This window comes from Anomaloglossus baeobatrachus, unplaced genomic scaffold (assembly GCF_048569485.1).
Source record: "Anomaloglossus baeobatrachus isolate aAnoBae1 unplaced genomic scaffold, aAnoBae1.hap1 Scaffold_601, whole genome shotgun sequence".
Lineage (NCBI taxonomy): Eukaryota > Metazoa > Chordata > Amphibia > Anura > Aromobatidae > Anomaloglossus > Anomaloglossus baeobatrachus.
This window is the reverse complement of record NW_027444966.1, coordinates 1-16,368: the sequence shown is the minus strand read 5'-3', so window position 1 is coordinate 16,368 and position 16,368 is coordinate 1. Positions and strand designations below refer to the sequence as shown.

At 46.2% G+C, this 16,368-nt stretch overlaps 10 non-coding genes across 10 annotated transcripts; all 10 read right to left on the bottom strand.

Annotated features, from left to right (window-relative positions):
* Nucleotides 1–862: 862 nt before the first annotated feature.
* Nucleotides 863–1,053, bottom strand: LOC142285595 (U2 spliceosomal RNA). The gene has a single exon (XR_012746966.1). It is a non-coding gene; the product is annotated as a U2 spliceosomal RNA (small nuclear RNA).
* Nucleotides 1,054–2,440: 1,387 nt separating this feature from the next.
* Nucleotides 2,441–2,631, bottom strand: LOC142285584 (U2 spliceosomal RNA). The gene has a single exon (XR_012746956.1). It is a non-coding gene; the product is annotated as a U2 spliceosomal RNA (small nuclear RNA).
* Nucleotides 2,632–4,018: 1,387 nt separating this feature from the next.
* LOC142285572 (U2 spliceosomal RNA) lies at nucleotides 4,019–4,209 on the bottom strand. Its single transcript, XR_012746946.1, has one exon. It is a non-coding gene; the product is annotated as a U2 spliceosomal RNA (small nuclear RNA).
* A 1,387-nt stretch (nucleotides 4,210–5,596) lies between these two features.
* Nucleotides 5,597–5,787, bottom strand: LOC142285560 (U2 spliceosomal RNA). Its single transcript, XR_012746935.1, has one exon. It is a non-coding gene; the product is annotated as a U2 spliceosomal RNA (small nuclear RNA).
* Nucleotides 5,788–7,174: 1,387 nt separating this feature from the next.
* On the bottom strand, nucleotides 7,175–7,365 carry LOC142285548 (U2 spliceosomal RNA). The gene has a single exon (XR_012746924.1). It is a non-coding gene; the product is annotated as a U2 spliceosomal RNA (small nuclear RNA).
* Nucleotides 7,366–8,752: 1,387 nt separating this feature from the next.
* Nucleotides 8,753–8,943, bottom strand: LOC142285648 (U2 spliceosomal RNA). The gene has a single exon (XR_012747007.1). It is a non-coding gene; the product is annotated as a U2 spliceosomal RNA (small nuclear RNA).
* Nucleotides 8,944–10,330: 1,387 nt separating this feature from the next.
* Nucleotides 10,331–10,521, bottom strand: LOC142285636 (U2 spliceosomal RNA). Its single transcript, XR_012746996.1, has one exon. It is a non-coding gene; the product is annotated as a U2 spliceosomal RNA (small nuclear RNA).
* A 1,387-nt stretch (nucleotides 10,522–11,908) lies between these two features.
* On the bottom strand, nucleotides 11,909–12,099 carry LOC142285624 (U2 spliceosomal RNA). The gene has a single exon (XR_012746985.1). It is a non-coding gene; the product is annotated as a U2 spliceosomal RNA (small nuclear RNA).
* Nucleotides 12,100–13,486: 1,387 nt separating this feature from the next.
* LOC142285612 (U2 spliceosomal RNA) lies at nucleotides 13,487–13,677 on the bottom strand. Its single transcript, XR_012746974.1, has one exon. It is a non-coding gene; the product is annotated as a U2 spliceosomal RNA (small nuclear RNA).
* Nucleotides 13,678–15,064: 1,387 nt separating this feature from the next.
* LOC142285542 (U2 spliceosomal RNA) lies at nucleotides 15,065–15,255 on the bottom strand. Its single transcript, XR_012746918.1, has one exon. It is a non-coding gene; the product is annotated as a U2 spliceosomal RNA (small nuclear RNA).
* Between the last annotated feature and the right edge of the window lie 1,113 nt (nucleotides 15,256–16,368).

Below are 16,368 nucleotides of genomic sequence, written 5' to 3'. Positions count from 1 at the left end.
TTTTCTAGGCAGCAGCGCTATTGTGATGTCATCGGGGGGCATTGTGACAAGCCGCCAGTGTTCCGTCTCTTCATGTTGTGCACAGTTCAAACGGAAAATACATCAACAGGCAGACTACAGAAAAGCTTACTATCAAAGGTTAGAGGGGGGCTTTCTCAGAGGGCTTTTTACAGTTTTTCTATTCCCAATTAGCCGTTTAAGTGTACTTATTGAAAGTAGTAATTCTTTCATAGGCCGCCCTTTCTTAGTATTTGACGTTCCTTATATTGCGGTATGAGGCTTCGCAGTAGGTTGCAAACATTCATCACCCATGACTGTCCCCAATTGAGCTCAGAAGCTCAATGTCTATCATGACCTCTCTTTTAGAATGTCCAAGAGCAAGCAAACTATTCCTCCAGGAGAGGGCGCCAACAGACTACTAAAGAGATCATCATTACTCAAAGAAAACCCCAAAAACCAATGCATGATAGGAATAAACAGGTAACTTTCTTTGGAGTGGAAGCGGAGAGATCGCACCAGATGCCAATTCTAGATGTTATCACACCTGTGGTCACTGCAGCAGCAGGTGAATCCACTTTGTCCAAAAGGGATCTATTCCATTCAATTGCAAATGATCTAGATAAGACAGAGAACTGCAGCACGGGGACATAGCCGAGTTGGTCAGGTTGAGTGGTGATGAGTTTGCTATTTGGATGAATAAAGAAAGTCAAAAGTGTGAAAGATAAAAAACAAAAGGAGGAAGTGTGAAAAGTGAATGGGCCAAATTGAGGTGCATATGAAGACGTATGCTTTCTTCCAATTCATTAAATCGGGCTAATATGAATCAGGTGAATTGAGTTCTGCTTTTGGAAACTGGGTTAAGAAGGGGTGCACCGTTCCTGGAGGTACTGCAATACCAGGTCAATGCGTGGAGTGGACAGAGCAAGCTCTTTTTCCATCTCCCTGTTCTAAAAATCCATTTAATATATGGTCCCCAGATAGGGGACGTATCAGATATTAAACTGATAAGAACAGATACTACACTTGATCTTAGCCAAAAGGCCGAGAAGCGATAACCAGAATTGGTTTGGGCCTCGAGTGGCACCCTGGCCTATGCCGGACACATCTTAGGGAGAGAGAGCGAGAGGGAGACAAACCCACGCCTACACAAGACATTTTGTCACCCAAGCCAACCCTTGAAAAGGCTGCTTTGCAGAGCCAAAACAAGAAGAATGGTGCGTTTTGCAGCCGCCGCCCACTGCAATGAATCTGAATAACTCCTCCTTTAGGGCGCAAGCAACTCCCATCCCCCTTGCAGTCTTTCCAATTCACGATACAAAAAGACGGACAGGACAGGTTGCCTGACTTTCCGTCACTGCCACCCTTTGCCATCCTTACCCGTAGAAAGCCCTTTCATCATCCCCAAACCCTAATCTTTTCCCTTTCCTTCCCAGCCCCCAAACCCTGCCCTCTGTACCTTTCTCACCACCCGCTTCCCTTCTCCTGTCATCCCCCTACCACCCGGGAAAAAAAGAGATTGCCCCCTCCTTCCACTAGCCCACCCTCCCACCCAAAGAACAACTTCTTCTGCGCAGCTTGTTTTCTAGGCAGCAGCGCTATTGTGATGTCATCGGGGGGCATTGTGACAAGCCGCCAGTGTTCCGTCTCTTCATGTTGTGCACAGTTCAAACGGAAAATACATCAACAGGCAGACTACAGAAAAGCTTACTATCAAAGGTTAGAGGGGGGCTTTCTCAGAGGGCTTTTTACAGTTTTTCTATTCCCAATTAGCCGTTTAAGTGTACTTATTGAAAGTAGTAATTCTTTCATAGGCCGCCCTTTCTTAGTATTTGACGTTCCTTATATTGCGGTATGAGGCTTCGCAGTAGGTTGCAAACATTCATCACCCATGACTGTCCCCAATTGAGCTCAGAAGCTCAATGTCTATCATGACCTCTCTTTTAGAATGTCCAAGAGCAAGCAAACTATTCCTCCAGGAGAGGGCGCCAACAGACTACTAAAGAGATCATCATTACTCAAAGAAAACCCCAAAAACCAATGCATGATAGGAATAAACAGGTAACTTTCTTTGGAGTGGAAGCGGAGAGATCGCACCAGATGCCAATTCTAGATGTTATCACACCTGTGGTCACTGCAGCAGCAGGTGAATCCACTTTGTCCAAAAGGGATCTATTCCATTCAATTGCAAATGATCTAGATAAGACAGAGAACTGCAGCACGGGGACATAGCCGAGTTGGTCAGGTTGAGTGGTGATGAGTTTGCTATTTGGATGAATAAAGAAAGTCAAAAGTGTGAAAGATAAAAAACAAAAGGAGGAAGTGTGAAAAGTGAATGGGCCAAATTGAGGTGCATATGAAGACGTATGCTTTCTTCCAATTCATTAAATCGGGCTAATATGAATCAGGTGAATTGAGTTCTGCTTTTGGAAACTGGGTTAAGAAGGGGTGCACCGTTCCTGGAGGTACTGCAATACCAGGTCAATGCGTGGAGTGGACAGAGCAAGCTCTTTTTCCATCTCCCTGTTCTAAAAATCCATTTAATATATGGTCCCCAGATAGGGGACGTATCAGATATTAAACTGATAAGAACAGATACTACACTTGATCTTAGCCAAAAGGCCGAGAAGCGATAACCAGAATTGGTTTGGGCCTCGAGTGGCACCCTGGCCTATGCCGGACACATCTTAGGGAGAGAGAGCGAGAGGGAGACAAACCCACGCCTACACAAGACATTTTGTCACCCAAGCCAACCCTTGAAAAGGCTGCTTTGCAGAGCCAAAACAAGAAGAATGGTGCGTTTTGCAGCCGCCGCCCACTGCAATGAATCTGAATAACTCCTCCTTTAGGGCGCAAGCAACTCCCCTCCCCCTTGCAGTCTTTCCAATTCACGATACAAAAAGACGGACAGGACAGGTTGCCTGACTTTCCGTCACTGCCACCCTTTGCCATCCTTACCCGTAGAAAGCCCTTTCATCATCCCCAAACCCTAATCTTTTCCCTTTCCTTCCCAGCCCCCAAACCCTGCCCTCTGTACCTTTCTCACCACCCGCTTCCCTTCTCCTGTCATCCCCCTACCACCCGGGAAAAAAAGAGATTGCCCCCTCCTTCCACTAGCCCACCCTCCCACCCAAAGAACAACTTCTTCTGCGCAGCTTGTTTTCTAGGCAGCAGCGCTATTGTGATGTCATCGGGGGGCATTGTGACAAGCCGCCAGTGTTCCGTCTCTTCATGTTGTGCACAGTTCAAACGGAAAATACATCAACAGGCAGACTACAGAAAAGCTTACTATCAAAGGTTAGAGGGGGGCTTTCTCAGAGGGCTTTTTACAGTTTTTCTATTCCCAATTAGCCGTTTAAGTGTACTTATTGAAAGTAGTAATTCTTTCATAGGCCGCCCTTTCTTAGTATTTGACGTTCCTTATATTGCGGTATGAGGCTTCGCAGTAGGTTGCAAACATTCATCACCCATGACTGTCCCCAATTGAGCTCAGAAGCTCAATGTCTATCATGACCTCTCTTTTAGAATGTCCAAGAGCAAGCAAACTATTCCTCCAGGAGAGGGCGCCAACAGACTACTAAAGAGATCATCATTACTCAAAGAAAACCCCAAAAACCAATGCATGATAGGAATAAACAGGTAACTTTCTTTGGAGTGGAAGCGGAGAGATCGCACCAGATGCCAATTCTAGATGTTATCACACCTGTGGTCACTGCAGCAGCAGGTGAATCCACTTTGTCCAAAAGGGATCTATTCCATTCAATTGCAAATGATCTAGATAAGACAGAGAACTGCAGCACGGGGACATAGCCGAGTTGGTCAGGTTGAGTGGTGATGAGTTTGCTATTTGGATGAATAAAGAAAGTCAAAAGTGTGAAAGATAAAAAACAAAAGGAGGAAGTGTGAAAAGTGAATGGGCCAAATTGAGGTGCATATGAAGACGTATGCTTTCTTCCAATTCATTAAATCGGGCTAATATGAATCAGGTGAATTGAGTTCTGCTTTTGGAAACTGGGTTAAGAAGGGGTGCACCGTTCCTGGAGGTACTGCAATACCAGGTCAATGCGTGGAGTGGACAGAGCAAGCTCTTTTTCCATCTCCCTGTTCTAAAAATCCATTTAATATATGGTCCCCAGATAGGGGACGTATCAGATATTAAACTGATAAGAACAGATACTACACTTGATCTTAGCCAAAAGGCCGAGAAGCGATAACCAGAATTGGTTTGGGCCTCGAGTGGCACCCTGGCCTATGCCGGACACATCTTAGGGAGAGAGAGCGAGAGGGAGACAAACCCACGCCTACACAAGACATTTTGTCACCCAAGCCAACCCTTGAAAAGGCTGCTTTGCAGAGCCAAAACAAGAAGAATGGTGCGTTTTGCAGCCGCCGCCCACTGCAATGAATCTGAATAACTCCTCCTTTAGGGCGCAAGCAACTCCCCTCCCCCTTGCAGTCTTTCCAATTCACGATACAAAAAGACGGACAGGACAGGTTGCCTGACTTTCCGTCACTGCCACCCTTTGCCATCCTTACCCGTAGAAAGCCCTTTCATCATCCCCAAACCCTAATCTTTTCCCTTTCCTTCCCAGCCCCCAAACCCTGCCCTCTGTACCTTTCTCACCACCCGCTTCCCTTCTCCTGTCATCCCCCTACCACCCGGGAAAAAAAGAGATTGCCCCCTCCTTCCACTAGCCCACCCTCCCACCCAAAGAACAACTTCTTCTGCGCAGCTTGTTTTCTAGGCAGCAGCGCTATTGTGATGTCATCGGGGGGCATTGTGACAAGCCGCCAGTGTTCCGTCTCTTCATGTTGTGCACAGTTCAAACGGAAAATACATCAACAGGCAGACTACAGAAAAGCTTACTATCAAAGGTTAGAGGGGGGCTTTCTCAGAGGGCTTTTTACAGTTTTTCTATTCCCAATTAGCCGTTTAAGTGTACTTATTGAAAGTAGTAATTCTTTCATAGGCCGCCCTTTCTTAGTATTTGACGTTCCTTATATTGCGGTATGAGGCTTCGCAGTAGGTTGCAAACATTCATCACCCATGACTGTCCCCAATTGAGCTCAGAAGCTCAATGTCTATCATGACCTCTCTTTTAGAATGTCCAAGAGCAAGCAAACTATTCCTCCAGGAGAGGGCGCCAACAGACTACTAAAGAGATCATCATTACTCAAAGAAAACCCCAAAAACCAATGCATGATAGGAATAAACAGGTAACTTTCTTTGGAGTGGAAGCGGAGAGATCGCACCAGATGCCAATTCTAGATGTTATCACACCTGTGGTCACTGCAGCAGCAGGTGAATCCACTTTGTCCAAAAGGGATCTATTCCATTCAATTGCAAATGATCTAGATAAGACAGAGAACTGCAGCACGGGGACATAGCCGAGTTGGTCAGGTTGAGTGGTGATGAGTTTGCTATTTGGATGAATAAAGAAAGTCAAAAGTGTGAAAGATAAAAAACAAAAGGAGGAAGTGTGAAAAGTGAATGGGCCAAATTGAGGTGCATATGAAGACGTATGCTTTCTTCCAATTCATTAAATCGGGCTAATATGAATCAGGTGAATTGAGTTCTGCTTTTGGAAACTGGGTTAAGAAGGGGTGCACCGTTCCTGGAGGTACTGCAATACCAGGTCAATGCGTGGAGTGGACAGAGCAAGCTCTTTTTCCATCTCCCTGTTCTAAAAATCCATTTAATATATGGTCCCCAGATAGGGGACGTATCAGATATTAAACTGATAAGAACAGATACTACACTTGATCTTAGCCAAAAGGCCGAGAAGCGATAACCAGAATTGGTTTGGGCCTCGAGTGGCACCCTGGCCTATGCCGGACACATCTTAGGGAGAGAGAGCGAGAGGGAGACAAACCCACGCCTACACAAGACATTTTGTCACCCAAGCCAACCCTTGAAAAGGCTGCTTTGCAGAGCCAAAACAAGAAGAATGGTGCGTTTTGCAGCCGCCGCCCACTGCAATGAATCTGAATAACTCCTCCTTTAGGGCGCAAGCAACTCCCCTCCCCCTTGCAGTCTTTCCAATTCACGATACAAAAAGACGGACAGGACAGGTTGCCTGACTTTCCGTCACTGCCACCCTTTGCCATCCTTACCCGTAGAAAGCCCTTTCATCATCCCCAAACCCTAATCTTTTCCCTTTCCTTCCCAGCCCCCAAACCCTGCCCTCTGTACCTTTCTCACCACCCGCTTCCCTTCTCCTGTCATCCCCCTACCACCCGGGAAAAAAAGAGATTGCCCCCTCCTTCCACTAGCCCACCCTCCCACCCAAAGAACAACTTCTTCTGCGCAGCTTGTTTTCTAGGCAGCAGCGCTATTGTGATGTCATCGGGGGGCATTGTGACAAGCCGCCAGTGTTCCGTCTCTTCATGTTGTGCACAGTTCAAACGGAAAATACATCAACAGGCAGACTACAGAAAAGCTTACTATCAAAGGTTAGAGGGGGGCTTTCTCAGAGGGCTTTTTACAGTTTTTCTATTCCCAATTAGCCGTTTAAGTGTACTTATTGAAAGTAGTAATTCTTTCATAGGCCGCCCTTTCTTAGTATTTGACGTTCCTTATATTGCGGTATGAGGCTTCGCAGTAGGTTGCAAACATTCATCACCCATGACTGTCCCCAATTGAGCTCAGAAGCTCAATGTCTATCATGACCTCTCTTTTAGAATGTCCAAGAGCAAGCAAACTATTCCTCCAGGAGAGGGCGCCAACAGACTACTAAAGAGATCATCATTACTCAAAGAAAACCCCAAAAACCAATGCATGATAGGAATAAACAGGTAACTTTCTTTGGAGTGGAAGCGGAGAGATCGCACCAGATGCCAATTCTAGATGTTATCACACCTGTGGTCACTGCAGCAGCAGGTGAATCCACTTTGTCCAAAAGGGATCTATTCCATTCAATTGCAAATGATCTAGATAAGACAGAGAACTGCAGCACGGGGACATAACCGAGTTGGTCAGGTTGAGTGGTGATGAGTTTGCTATTTGGATGAATAAAGAAAGTCAAAAGTGTGAAAGATAAAAAACAAAAGGAGGAAGTGTGAAAAGTGAATGGGCCAAATTGAGGTGCATATGAAGACGTATGCTTTCTTCCAATTCATTAAATCGGGCTAATATGAATCAGGTGAATTGAGTTCTGCTTTTGGAAACTGGGTTAAGAAGGGGTGCACCGTTCCTGGAGGTACTGCAATACCAGGTCAATGCGTGGAGTGGACAGAGCAAGCTCTTTTTCCATCTCCCTGTTCTAAAAATCCATTTAATATATGGTCCCCAGATAGGGGACGTATCAGATATTAAACTGATAAGAACAGATACTACACTTGATCTTAGCCAAAAGGCCGAGAAGCGATAACCAGAATTGGTTTGGGCCTCGAGTGGCACCCTGGCCTATGCCGGACACATCTTAGGGAGAGAGAGCGAGAGGGAGACAAACCCACGCCTACACAAGACATTTTGTCACCCAAGCCAACCCTTGAAAAGGCTGCTTTGCAGAGCCAAAACAAGAAGAATGGTGCGTTTTGCAGCCGCCGCCCACTGCAATGAATCTGAATAACTCCTCCTTTAGGGCGCAAGCAACTCCCCTCCCCCTTGCAGTCTTTCCAATTCACGATACAAAAAGACGGACAGGACAGGTTGCCTGACTTTCCGTCACTGCCACCCTTTGCCATCCTTACCCGTAGAAAGCCCTTTCATCATCCCCAAACCCTAATCTTTTCCCTTTCCTTCCCAGCCCCCAAACCCTGCCCTCTGTACCTTTCTCACCACCCGCTTCCCTTCTCCTGTCATCCCCCTACCACCCGGGAAAAAAAGAGATTGCCCCCTCCTTCCACTAGCCCACCCTCCCACCCAAAGAACAACTTCTTCTGCGCAGCTTGTTTTCTAGGCAGCAGCGCTATTGTGATGTCATCGGGGGGCATTGTGACAAGCCGCCAGTGTTCCGTCTCTTCATGTTGTGCACAGTTCAAACGGAAAATACATCAACAGGCAGACTACAGAAAAGCTTACTATCAAAGGTTAGAGGGGGGCTTTCTCAGAGGGCTTTTTACAGTTTTTCTATTCCCAATTAGCCGTTTAAGTGTACTTATTGAAAGTAGTAATTCTTTCATAGGCCGCCCTTTCTTAGTATTTGACGTTCCTTATATTGCGGTATGAGGCTTCGCAGTAGGTTGCAAACATTCATCACCCATGACTGTCCCCAATTGAGCTCAGAAGCTCAATGTCTATCATGACCTCTCTTTTAGAATGTCCAAGAGCAAGCAAACTATTCCTCCAGGAGAGGGCGCCAACAGACTACTAAAGAGATCATCATTACTCAAAGAAAACCCCAAAAACCAATGCATGATAGGAATAAACAGGTAACTTTCTTTGGAGTGGAAGCGGAGAGATCGCACCAGATGCCAATTCTAGATGTTATCACACCTGTGGTCACTGCAGCAGCAGGTGAATCCACTTTGTCCAAAAGGGATCTATTCCATTCAATTGCAAATGATCTAGATAAGACAGAGAACTGCAGCACGGGGACATAGCCGAGTTGGTCAGGTTGAGTGGTGATGAGTTTGCTATTTGGATGAATAAAGAAAGTCAAAAGTGTGAAAGATAAAAAACAAAAGGAGGAAGTGTGAAAAGTGAATGGGCCAAATTGAGGTGCATATGAAGACGTATGCTTTCTTCCAATTCATTAAATCGGGCTAATATGAATCAGGTGAATTGAGTTCTGCTTTTGGAAACTGGGTTAAGAAGGGGTGCACCGTTCCTGGAGGTACTGCAATACCAGGTCAATGCGTGGAGTGGACAGAGCAAGCTCTTTTTCCATCTCCCTGTTCTAAAAATCCATTTAATATATGGTCCCCAGATAGGGGACGTATCAGATATTAAACTGATAAGAACAGATACTACACTTGATCTTAGCCAAAAGGCCGAGAAGCGATAACCAGAATTGGTTTGGGCCTCGAGTGGCACCCTGGCCTATGCCGGACACATCTTAGGGAGAGAGAGCGAGAGGGAGACAAACCCACGCCTACACAAGACATTTTGTCACCCAAGCCAACCCTTGAAAAGGCTGCTTTGCAGAGCCAAAACAAGAAGAATGGTGCGTTTTGCAGCCGCCGCCCACTGCAATGAATCTGAATAACTCCTCCTTTAGGGCGCAAGCAACTCCCCTCCCCCTTGCAGTCTTTCCAATTCACGATACAAAAAGACGGACAGGACAGGTTGCCTGACTTTCCGTCACTGCCACCCTTTGCCATCCTTACCCGTAGAAAGCCCTTTCATCATCCCCAAACCCTAATCTTTTCCCTTTCCTTCCCAGCCCCCAAACCCTGCCCTCTGTACCTTTCTCACCACCCGCTTCCCTTCTCCTGTCATCCCCCTACCACCCGGGAAAAAAAGAGATTGCCCCCTCCTTCCACTAGCCCACCCTCCCACCCAAAGAACAACTTCTTCTGCGCAGCTTGTTTTCTAGGCAGCAGCGCTATTGTGATGTCATCGGGGGGCATTGTGACAAGCCGCCAGTGTTCCGTCTCTTCATGTTGTGCACAGTTCAAACGGAAAATACATCAACAGGCAGACTACAGAAAAGCTTACTATCAAAGGTTAGAGGGGGGCTTTCTCAGAGGGCTTTTTACAGTTTTTCTATTCCCAATTAGCCGTTTAAGTGTACTTATTGAAAGTAGTAATTCTTTCATAGGCCGCCCTTTCTTAGTATTTGACGTTCCTTATATTGCGGTATGAGGCTTCGCAGTAGGTTGCAAACATTCATCACCCATGACTGTCCCCAATTGAGCTCAGAAGCTCAATGTCTATCATGACCTCTCTTTTAGAATGTCCAAGAGCAAGCAAACTATTCCTCCAGGAGAGGGCGCCAACAGACTACTAAAGAGATCATCATTACTCAAAGAAAACCCCAAAAACCAATGCATGATAGGAATAAACAGGTAACTTTCTTTGGAGTGGAAGCGGAGAGATCGCACCAGATGCCAATTCTAGATGTTATCACACCTGTGGTCACTGCAGCAGCAGGTGAATCCACTTTGTCCAAAAGGGATCTATTCCATTCAATTGCAAATGATCTAGATAAGACAGAGAACTGCAGCACGGGGACATAGCCGAGTTGGTCAGGTTGAGTGGTGATGAGTTTGCTATTTGGATGAATAAAGAAAGTCAAAAGTGTGAAAGATAAAAAACAAAAGGAGGAAGTGTGAAAAGTGAATGGGCCAAATTGAGGTGCATATGAAGACGTATGCTTTCTTCCAATTCATTAAATCGGGCTAATATGAATCAGGTGAATTGAGTTCTGCTTTTGGAAACTGGGTTAAGAAGGGGTGCACCGTTCCTGGAGGTACTGCAATACCAGGTCAATGCGTGGAGTGGACAGAGCAAGCTCTTTTTCCATCTCCCTGTTCTAAAAATCCATTTAATATATGGTCCCCAGATAGGGGACGTATCAGATATTAAACTGATAAGAACAGATACTACACTTGATCTTAGCCAAAAGGCCGAGAAGCGATAACCAGAATTGGTTTGGGCCTCGAGTGGCACCCTGGCCTATGCCGGACACATCTTAGGGAGAGAGAGCGAGAGGGAGACAAACCCACGCCTACACAAGACATTTTGTCACCCAAGCCAACCCTTGAAAAGGCTGCTTTGCAGAGCCAAAACAAGAAGAATGGTGCGTTTTGCAGCCGCCGCCCACTGCAATGAATCTGAATAACTCCTCCTTTAGGGCGCAAGCAACTCCCCTCCCCCTTGCAGTCTTTCCAATTCACGATACAAAAAGACGGACAGGACAGGTTGCCTGACTTTCCGTCACTGCCACCCTTTGCCATCCTTACCCGTAGAAAGCCCTTTCATCATCCCCAAACCCTAATCTTTTCCCTTTCCTTCCCAGCCCCCAAACCCTGCCCTCTGTACCTTTCTCACCACCCGCTTCCCTTCTCCTGTCATCCCCCTACCACCCGGGAAAAAAAGAGATTGCCCCCTCCTTCCACTAGCCCACCCTCCCACCCAAAGAACAACTTCTTCTGCGCAGCTTGTTTTCTAGGCAGCAGCGCTATTGTGATGTCATCGGGGGGCATTGTGACAAGCCGCCAGTGTTCCGTCTCTTCATGTTGTGCACAGTTCAAACGGAAAATACATCAACAGGCAGACTACAGAAAAGCTTACTATCAAAGGTTAGAGGGGGGCTTTCTCAGAGGGCTTTTTACAGTTTTTCTATTCCCAATTAGCCGTTTAAGTGTACTTATTGAAAGTAGTAATTCTTTCATAGGCCGCCCTTTCTTAGTATTTGACGTTCCTTATATTGCGGTATGAGGCTTCGCAGTAGGTTGCAAACATTCATCACCCATGACTGTCCCCAATTGAGCTCAGAAGCTCAATGTCTATCATGACCTCTCTTTTAGAATGTCCAAGAGCAAGCAAACTATTCCTCCAGGAGAGGGCGCCAACAGACTACTAAAGAGATCATCATTACTCAAAGAAAACCCCAAAAACCAATGCATGATAGGAATAAACAGGTAACTTTCTTTGGAGTGGAAGCGGAGAGATCGCACCAGATGCCAATTCTAGATGTTATCACACCTGTGGTCACTGCAGCAGCAGGTGAATCCACTTTGTCCAAAAGGGATCTATTCCATTCAATTGCAAATGATCTAGATAAGACAGAGAACTGCAGCACGGGGACATAGCCGAGTTGGTCAGGTTGAGTGGTGATGAGTTTGCTATTTGGATGAATAAAGAAAGTCAAAAGTGTGAAAGATAAAAAACAAAAGGAGGAAGTGTGAAAAGTGAATGGGCCAAATTGAGGTGCATATGAAGACGTATGCTTTCTTCCAATTCATTAAATCGGGCTAATATGAATCAGGTGAATTGAGTTCTGCTTTTGGAAACTGGGTTAAGAAGGGGTGCACCGTTCCTGGAGGTACTGCAATACCAGGTCAATGCGTGGAGTGGACAGAGCAAGCTCTTTTTCCATCTCCCTGTTCTAAAAATCCATTTAATATATGGTCCCCAGATAGGGGACGTATCAGATATTAAACTGATAAGAACAGATACTACACTTGATCTTAGCCAAAAGGCCGAGAAGCGATAACCAGAATTGGTTTGGGCCTCGAGTGGCACCCTGGCCTATGCCGGACACATCTTAGGGAGAGAGAGCGAGAGGGAGACAAACCCACGCCTACACAAGACATTTTGTCACCCAAGCCAACCCTTGAAAAGGCTGCTTTGCAGAGCCAAAACAAGAAGAATGGTGCGTTTTGCAGCCGCCGCCCACTGCAATGAATCTGAATAACTCCTCCTTTAGGGCGCAAGCAACTCCCCTCCCCCTTGCAGTCTTTCCAATTCACGATACAAAAAGACGGACAGGACAGGTTGCCTGACTTTCCGTCACTGCCACCCTTTGCCATCCTTACCCGTAGAAAGCCCTTTCATCATCCCCAAACCCTAATCTTTTCCCTTTCCTTCCCAGCCCCCAAACCCTGCCCTCTGTACCTTTCTCACCACCCGCTTCCCTTCTCCTGTCATCCCCCTACCACCCGGGAAAAAAAGAGATTGCCCCCTCCTTCCACTAGCCCACCCTCCCACCCAAAGAACAACTTCTTCTGCGCAGCTTGTTTTCTAGGCAGCAGCGCTATTGTGATGTCATCGGGGGGCATTGTGACAAGCCGCCAGTGTTCCGTCTCTTCATGTTGTGCACAGTTCAAACGGAAAATACATCAACAGGCAGACTACAGAAAAGCTTACTATCAAAGGTTAGAGGGGGGCTTTCTCAGAGGGCTTTTTACAGTTTTTCTATTCCCAATTAGCCGTTTAAGTGTACTTATTGAAAGTAGTAATTCTTTCATAGGCCGCCCTTTCTTAGTATTTGACGTTCCTTATATTGCGGTATGAGGCTTCGCAGTAGGTTGCAAACATTCATCACCCATGACTGTCCCCAATTGAGCTCAGAAGCTCAATGTCTATCATGACCTCTCTTTTAGAATGTCCAAGAGCAAGCAAACTATTCCTCCAGGAGAGGGCGCCAACAGACTACTAAAGAGATCATCATTACTCAAAGAAAACCCCAAAAACCAATGCATGATAGGAATAAACAGGTAACTTTCTTTGGAGTGGAAGCGGAGAGATCGCACCAGATGCCAATTCTAGATGTTATCACACCTGTGGTCACTGCAGCAGCAGGTGAATCCACTTTGTCCAAAAGGGATCTATTCCATTCAATTGCAAATGATCTAGATAAGACAGAGAACTGCAGCACGGGGACATAGCCGAGTTGGTCAGGTTGAGTGGTGATGAGTTTGCTATTTGGATGAATAAAGAAAGTCAAAAGTGTGAAAGATAAAAAACAAAAGGAGGAAGTGTGAAAAGTGAATGGGCCAAATTGAGGTGCATATGAAGACGTATGCTTTCTTCCAATTCATTAAATCGGGCTAATATGAATCAGGTGAATTGAGTTCTGCTTTTGGAAACTGGGTTAAGAAGGGGTGCACCGTTCCTGGAGGTACTGCAATACCAGGTCAATGCGTGGAGTGGACAGAGCAAGCTCTTTTTCCATCTCCCTGTTCTAAAAATCCATTTAATATATGGTCCCCAGATAGGGGACGTATCAGATATTAAACTGATAAGAACAGATACTACACTTGATCTTAGCCAAAAGGCCGAGAAGCGATAACCAGAATTGGTTTGGGCCTCGAGTGGCACCCTGGCCTATGCCGGACACATCTTAGGGAGAGAGAGCGAGAGGGAGACAAACCCACGCCTACACAAGACATTTTGTCACCCAAGCCAACCCTTGAAAAGGCTGCTTTGCAGAGCCAAAACAAGAAGAATGGTGCGTTTTGCAGCCGCCGCCCACTGCAATGAATCTGAATAACTCCTCCTTTAGGGCGCAAGCAACTCCCCTCCCCCTTGCAGTCTTTCCAATTCACGATACAAAAAGACGGACAGGACAGGTTGCCTGACTTTCCGTCACTGCCACCCTTTGCCATCCTTACCCGTAGAAAGCCCTTTCATCATCCCCAAACCCTAATCTTTTCCCTTTCCTTCCCAGCCCCCAAACCCTGCCCTCTGTACCTTTCTCACCACCCGCTTCCCTTCTCCTGTCATCCCCCTACCACCCGGGAAAAAAAGAGATTGCCCCCTCCTTCCACTAGCCCACCCTCCCACCCAAAGAACAACTTCTTCTGCGCAGCTTGTTTTCTAGGCAGCAGCGCTATTGTGATGTCATCGGGGGGCATTGTGACAAGCCGCCAGTGTTCCGTCTCTTCATGTTGTGCACAGTTCAAACGGAAAATACATCAACAGGCAGACTACAGAAAAGCTTACTATCAAAGGTTAGAGGGGGGCTTTCTCAGAGGGCTTTTTACAGTTTTTCTATTCCCAATTAGCCGTTTAAGTGTACTTATTGAAAGTAGTAATTCTTTCATAGGCCGCCCTTTCTTAGTATTTGACGTTCCTTATATTGCGGTATGAGGCTTCGCAGTAGGTTGCAAACATTCATCACCCATGACTGTCCCCAATTGAGCTCAGAAGCTCAATGTCTATCATGACCTCTCTTTTAGAATGTCCAAGAGCAAGCAAACTATTCCTCCAGGAGAGGGCGCCAACAGACTACTAAAGAGATCATCATTACTCAAAGAAAACCCCAAAAACCAATGCATGATAGGAATAAACAGGTAACTTTCTTTGGAGTGGAAGCGGAGAGATCGCACCAGATGCCAATTCTAGATGTTATCACACCTGTGGTCACTGCAGCAGCAGGTGAATCCACTTTGTCCAAAAGGGATCTATTCCATTCAATTGCAAATGATCTAGATAAGACAGAGAACTGCAGCACGGGGACATAGCCGAGTTGGTCAGGTTGAGTGGTGATGAGTTTGCTATTTGGATGAATAAAGAAAGTCAAAAGTGTGAAAGATAAAAAACAAAAGGAGGAAGTGTGAAAAGTGAATGGGCCAAATTGAGGTGCATATGAAGACGTATGCTTTCTTCCAATTCATTAAATCGGGCTAATATGAATCAGGTGAATTGAGTTCTGCTTTTGGAAACTGGGTTAAGAAGGGGTGCACCGTTCCTGGAGGTACTGCAATACCAGGTCAATGCGTGGAGTGGACAGAGCAAGCTCTTTTTCCATCTCCCTGTTCTAAAAATCCATTTAATATATGGTCCCCAGATAGGGGACGTATCAGATATTAAACTGATAAGAACAGATACTACACTTGATCTTAGCCAAAAGGCCGAGAAGCGATAACCAGAATTGGTTTGGGCCTCGAGTGGCACCCTGGCCTATGCCGGACACATCTTAGGGAGAGAGAGCGAGAGGGAGACAAACCCACGCCTACACAAGACATTTTGTCACCCAAGCCAACCCTTGAAAAGGCTGCTTTGCAGAGCCAAAACAAGAAGAATGGTGCGTTTTGCAGCCGCCGCCCACTGCAATGAATCTGAATAACTCCTCCTTTAGGGCGCAAGCAACTCCCCTCCCCCTTGCAGTCTTTCCAATTCACGATACAAAAAGACGGACAGGACAGGTTGCCTGACTTTCCGTCACTGCCACCCTTTGCCATCCTTACCCGTAGAAAGCCCTTTCATCATCCCCAAACCCTAATCTTTTCCCTTTCCTTCCCAGCCCCCAAACCCTGCCCTCTGTACCTTTCTCACCACCCGCTTCCCTTCTCCTGTCATCCCCCTACCACCCGGGAAAAAAAGAGATTGCCCCCTCCTTCCACTAGCCCACCCTCCCACCCAAAGAACAACTTCTTCTGCGCAGCTTGTTTTCTAGGCAGCAGCGCTATTGTGATGTCATCGGGGGGCATTGTGACAAGCCGCCAGTGTTCCGTCTCTTCATGTTGTGCACAGTTCAAACGGAAAATACATCAACAGGCAGACTACAGAAAAGCTTACTATCAAAGGTTAGAGGGGGGCTTTCTCAGAGGGCTTTTTACAGTTTTTCTATTCCCAATTAGCCGTTTAAGTGTACTTATTGAAAGTAGTAATTCTTTCATAGGCCGCCCTTTCTTAGTATTTGACGTTCCTTATATTGCGGTATGAGGCTTCGCAGTAGGTTGCAAACATTCATCACCCATGACTGTCCCCAATTGAGCTCAGAAGCTCAATGTCTATCATGACCTCTCTTTTAGAATGTCCAAGAGCAAGCAAACTATTCCTCCAGGAGAGGGCGCCAACAGACTACTAAAGAGATCATCATTACTCAAAGAAAACCCCAAAAACCAATGCATGATAGGAATAAACAGGTAACTTTCTTTGGAGTGGAAGCGGAGAGATCGCACCAGATGCCAATTCTAGATGTTATCACACCTGTGGTCACTGCAGCAGCAGGTGAATCCACTTTGTCCAAAAGG